The 6,181-nt window shown below is 38.6% G+C and overlaps 1 long non-coding RNA gene across 1 annotated transcript; it reads right to left on the bottom strand.

The window, feature by feature from the left end:
• Positions 1 to 984: 984 nt before the first annotated feature.
• LOC104874424 lies at positions 985 to 5,637 on the bottom strand. Its single transcript, XR_783722.1, has 3 exons — positions 5,420 to 5,637; positions 5,195 to 5,303; positions 985 to 1,452 (listed from the first exon to the last, which is right to left on the bottom strand). It is a non-coding gene; the product is annotated as an uncharacterized LOC104874424 (long non-coding RNA).
• Positions 5,638 to 6,181: the final 544 nt, after the last annotated feature.

Genomic DNA, 6,181 nt, shown 5'->3' with positions numbered 1-6,181 from the left:
CTCAAGTTTCCAGGGATTTAGCTCAGTGGTTCTACTGCCTGCCTGGCAAGCGCAAGGACCTGAGTTCCATCCCCGGTACGGAAAAAAACAAAACAAAACAAAAAACACACACAAAAACCAGTTTTCTACTGAGTAAAAAATAGCAATGAAACACTCAAAATTTTTTGCATTCATTCTGATCATTTAACATATACTTTTGAAATTTAAAAATTACAGATGTCAAGCTGTATTAGGATATCTCCTGAGTGTTTGAAGGCTTTGCTAGATGTGCAAGTAAGCACTCTGGTGGGCCCCTTGCAATGCAGGCAGAAGAGACATGCATCAAAGACAGCAGAGTGCCTTGGATGACTTCACTGTGGAGCACTGAATCAACTCTCCTCCCTCGGTATACCTTCACTTTGAACTGCTACTAGTAAAGTGATCCTGGCCCACTGTATACAATTATTGTGAAAATGAAGTTATAGGAGGGGAGTAAATGCCCTTTCTGGAGAGCCATAGAGAGTGCAGTTATTGAAATCCAAAACTATATTTTGAATCCCAAAGTAAAGAATGATTTAGACAACACGTAAACTCTGTTTTAGTCTTTAAATTATTTGTCAAATAAAAGGAAGATCAGACCCTGCATTATTCCACTTCATGAAATATTCAAAATAGGTAATCTATAGAGATGCAAAACAGGTAAGTGGCTGCTAGGGATGGGAGGAGGCAGGGAGTTGGGGAGTTTTCTGCTTAAAAGGAACGGGGCCTCTTTTGGGTGTGAATTAAATGTTGTGGAACTAAGTAAACACAGTGATTATTTAACATTGTGCATGTACTACATATTGCTGGATCGTTCACTTTAAAATGATTAATTATATGTTATGTGAATTAAAAAACCAGATTGGGGTCCCTGGGGGTAGGGAAGTGTTTGTTCCAGGAGTGTTTGTCCAGATGATTTTGTAAATGAAATCTCAGACTAATAGGCTCCTTTATAAAAGTGTGTTTGCAAAGTTTATTCTCAGCTGCTGTGAATGTTTGATTATTGTTATGAAACTAAGCCCAGCCAACTCTGTCCCACACTGCGCCGTTGGGTTGTGTCCAAGAGTAATTCAGTCCATGTACTCTACAGATGCTTGGACAAACGGCCTTTGGCCTGTGAGTGCCTCTGACCCAACTAACCAGTTACCATGCGAGCCATTTAGGACAGGAGGTTTGGGGAAGGAAAACACGACTTCATTAGTTCTTTTGACAACTCTCCACTGCTAAAAATTAAGCTTTTGCTGGAAATGGTTACAGATGCTGACTTATCCCCGCCCACACACTCTTGGCCAATTTTGACTTTTCTGTGTTTAACTTTCCTCAGTGGACTTCTTCTCTGAGCTTCAAAGAGAATTGCTGTTTCATGGTATCAATTTTCTTGCTGTAGGGACATAGCCTTCTGATCTTTGCAAGGGTTCCACTTCTATTCCAGACCTATAGGCAATTTTCAAAGCTGGAAATTAGTATGAAGACAATTTCTTGCCTTTATTCACAGTACATATATTAAGAAGTGACTATTAGTCAACTCACCAATATGTTCCTATTTGTATATGTATAATGAGATACTACATACAACATTTAGTGTGCAAAGTTTTGATTACCTACCTGATCTCTTTTTATGAATTTTCTATTAGGCTGGGGAAAACATTACTAAATAAAAACACACAAAAAAACCCTCAAAAATTCAGATCATATTGGCTATTATAAGATCATAAAATCTCAGCATTTGCAACAAACTCTTTTCTATATCTGACCAGCCAAATGCATGACTTGAATATATTTCACCAAGACCCCGTCAGATTTGTCTGCTCTAAAGTTGATAGAGAGCGTGTGAAAACTGAAAAGTATTTCCCCAAAATTGAGCCAGATTTTACTGTCCTGCAATGCCTGTTATCTAGTCTTGAGTGTGTCAATTGGAAATATTTGGGTTAAGCTTCATTTATTTTCCACATGACAGGTTTTACATCATAAGCAGCCAGAAGTGCTTTCTTTCATTTTAAGTTAAACATACATAGTTCTTCCTACTGACTTTTACGTGTAAAACTCCAGATCCACTGTTGTCTCGCCCTCATCTTACCTGTACTCCTGTCTTGATGAGAAGAATGCGGTACCCAAAGCTAAAAACAACATACCAGGTGTATCTAAGCACACAGGGGAGAGATTAGAATCACAACCATTTTTCTAAGCAGTACATTTTTATGAATGAAGCCAGGTTATCATTCAGTGTTTTCAGTGATTGTGTCTCAAGCTTTGTATCTGCTATAAGGAAATTTTAATTATAGAATGTGATTGGCAAAGTTGAATTTTATAGATTAGGATAATTTTAACAACTACAACCTACAACTTCAAAGAATATTAGGAGAAAGAAGAAAATCATCGACATCAAGCCCCAACCTGTCTGTACTTGAGATTTGGTGTATTTTTTGTATAAGATTTTCTTTTTTTAAAAAATAATTTTATTGGTACACTTAAAGCATACAATATGACATTCATCCTTGGAAATTTGCACCTTTACATAATCCATCTTGGTTCTTATTTTTTCCCCATTCCCTTGACCTCCCTTCAACCCCTTCACCTCTGGCCATTTACAAAGACTTTGTTTCCATTTTTCGTTTTATTACATTAATCCCATTCTCTTCTTTCTTTTCCCCTACCCCTCCCACTTCCCTTTCCCCTTTGAACCTTTTCTTCCTATTTCTCACTATCTATTACACCTTTTAGTCCTTATTTGCGTAAGAGTTTCTTATACCTCAAATCTGAGCTCAGAGAACACCACCTCTGTGATAATTTCCCCAGTTGTCTCTTCTCCTCTCTGTCCCATAATCCCTCCAACAAGCCTCTGTTATGGAACTGATCACCTACATGCAGTTATTGTTTCTATTCTCATATTCTTCACCAGACTAGACAGTCTTCTAGGACCTGGCTCATGTTGAATGAATACATGGATGTTCATCTTTCACTAGTACAACCCTGGTGGCTGTAAATAAATAGGATGAATCATGTTATCAGAGGGAATTTCCTCAGCAAAGATCATAACTTTAAAATGTGGGATTTTATGCATATTAATTTACTTCTCACTAAAGCTGTGTAACATTTTCTTTAATAATCTAGAAATAATTTATCCATAAAAATATCTTTTGACTTATTTTTAAAAGGCTAACATTGCTTATATCTTCATTTTTTTCAGCTTTAATTGAGTTTATTGGTACATTTTAGGTATACAGTACAGTTACATTCATTGTTGGGATCCTGTACCTTTACACAACAGGTCTTGGTTCTCATTTTCTCCCCTTGTCCCTGCCCTCCCTTCACCCCTTCCTCCCCTGCCCATCTACACTTTATTTTCTTCTTTTCATTATCACACATTTTTTTCTTTTCCCTTATTACCCTTCCCCTACCCGTCCCACCTTCCCTACACCTTTAGCCCCTTTCTTCCCATTTCACAATGTCAGTAATCTTATTAGGATCTTATGTATTATTGCAGTTTATTCACGCCAGAGAAACTATTCAGCATTTACACATGTGTGACTTATTTATTTCACTTAGGAGTATATCCTCAATATGTATCCATCTACTTCAAAATTAGATTTGGAATTTTTATACAAACATTTATATAGGTGCTCTCTCCTTGTCTCTGTATGATATGCATATATGTAGGGTATGCATATATCCTTTGAGCATATACTTAATCACAGATTTAAAATATTGCTGCTCTGGTGTAGAATCCGTTGCACACACACACACACACACACACACACACACAATTTCTTGTCTATATTGAAATTAGAATATCTAATTTTGAAAAATGATTAGGTCCCATTATGCATGCACCATTATAATATTTATTGGTGGAAGATAGATACATGTTTATTATAGTCACAAATCTTAAAAGTGAACAAAACAAAAATACCAGTCAGTAAACATTAATTCACAGTGTTTCGTTAAGTGAAAAATAGTGCAACAAATAAGTGCTGCTTTTTCATTGTATAAAGCTGACTTAGATATAGATTCTACCTAAGGTGGTTCTCAAATGTATACAGTTCTCTCTTATAAAATCTGTACGTAAGGTAATAGTGCAGTATAATCAGAGTGTGGATGAAACTGCTACCTGACAAGAAATGGAGGTTAGGGAAATTACAGAAAACTCTAACTCTTGCTGCTTTCTGAGATAAATTACTTTAGTGTAGGGAGAGGTCAGGGCTTAAAGAGGTTGGAAGCCTGGATCAGTCTGAACCTGTGCAATGTTGATGTCTGTTCTTGGGATCTTCAGACAGAATCGAGCCCTTAGAGTTAGGTTTATGACATGATCTTGAACATAGAAATTCATGTGCAATAATTCAGTTGCCCAGTGTCTCATAGAAGAGTTTTGTGCCCCTGTTGGAATTCTTGCTGTCCAAGGGCAGAGTCTAAGGTAATGTTATCTGGGCACACTTCATAGACACTTTGAATCAGAGCTTTCACCAAATCACTAATCTAATCTGTTTATATTTTATACCCTATACATTTCGAAAATTGATGTAAGACCACTAATGCCTGTAAAAATCGTATTTTACACAAGGAGAAAAAAATGATCTTGAAAAGTCTGCAAACTAAAGCATCTTCAATTTTTATTGCATTTCATTCTGAAAGCAGAGCTGTAAAATATCTAAATTTAAATCTTTTTTTTTCCAGAAAATGTGAGGATTTTCTATTTGGGGGGAAGATTTGTTCACTATGATGCCAGGCAAACAGAAAGATTGAGGGAATCAAGGTGGCTCAAGTGAACTTCAAACTTTAAAAATGTGTAAATAATAACGATGCCCTTTAGCCATTTCTTCCTATTTCACCCTCTCTAAAAGGGGAAGTGGGAAGGGTAGGGGAAAGGAAATAAAGGAAAAGAAAAAAAATGGAAACAAAGTCTTTGTAAATAGGGAAGGGTGAAGGGGGTGAAGGGAGGGCAGGGGTGTGGGGAAAAAACAAGAACCAAGATACATCACGTAAAGATACAAGATCCAAATGATAACTGTAACTGTATTATTCACTTTAAATGTACCAATAAACTAAATGGAAAAATGTATAAATAATAATGATCAAGCCAACATCTGCATTTTTCCCAGCTTACAGCCCCTCAACTCTTTCTTCTTTTGCTTTACAACCTTTTACAACCAAATCACGGTGTGAGAAAATTAAAACTTACAGACGTGATACTATTTAGCGAAGAAATGATGATTTTTGAGATCATGGCCAATTTCTGGAGACTACATCACTGTCTGTAGAGCAGAGGACCTCTTGGCTTCAGATTAAAGCTGAAAGAAAGTATAATTTGGCCACTGGGAAGACTGAGACATAAATCAAAGTGAAATATGAATGCAAGTACCAAAAGCAGGCAAATCCACTGTCCTCATGTTAACATGACACCTACCACATCCGTCTTCCTGCTTCATCTTGAACTAGGCCCTGTGGCCTAACAGACCTGTGCATCTGTTTAACCTCAGCAGAAAATAAACAGAAGTGCTGTGCTGTCGAACACTCCTAAGCAGATAAAGAGAACTCATCCAGAAGTGGCATGTTCATGAGTGCGCTCCTTGTGGGGGGAGGCCTGAAGGAGTCTCTCTCCAGCCACAGCCGTGAGGCCCCTTTGAAGTCAGAACACAGTCTGCCCAGCACACTCACCCCTGTCCATTTATTTTGGATGACACAGCAAACCCTCCCTGGGACGGGCGCTGCTTGTGTTTCACAGTGGAGCAAACACAGCTTCCATTTGTTCGGTGAGATTCCTCCTGACCACTGACCCCTAGCCTCGCACTGGCCTTCCAGAGAGAGGACTGCGTGGGACGTTTTATTGGTGTTTACCAGCATGTGGTGAGGCTTGGTTCTAACCAGAGCCCCACTGTTTGGACAGTGGGGCTGCTATTGAGTCAGCCTGAACATTAGCAATGTGCAGGTTTGGCTCTGCAGGGTCAGTGCAGGGACAACCAGAGAGACCTCCTGGGCCTAGTAGAGTCACCTGGTCTTTCTGAGACAGTCCTGGGAAATCGCTGTTATTTATACAGCTTACAGGGCATGTTGTGGGAACGTGTGGAATGTCAAGAGGAATAGCTCTGTCTGTGGCAGGTTGGGCTGTAAATAAGAAGCTGGTAAGGCAGCCAGTCAGGTTGCTTTGCTCTCCCAACCTGCCCTGTGG

This window comes from Fukomys damarensis, unplaced genomic scaffold (genome assembly GCF_012274545.1).
Source record: "Fukomys damarensis isolate Sample0158 unplaced genomic scaffold, DMR_v1.0_HiC HiC_scaffold_31, whole genome shotgun sequence".
NCBI lineage: Eukaryota > Metazoa > Chordata > Mammalia > Rodentia > Bathyergidae > Fukomys > Fukomys damarensis.
The sequence above is the reverse complement of the archived record's forward strand: the minus strand, read 5'-3'. Positions and strand labels throughout refer to the sequence as shown.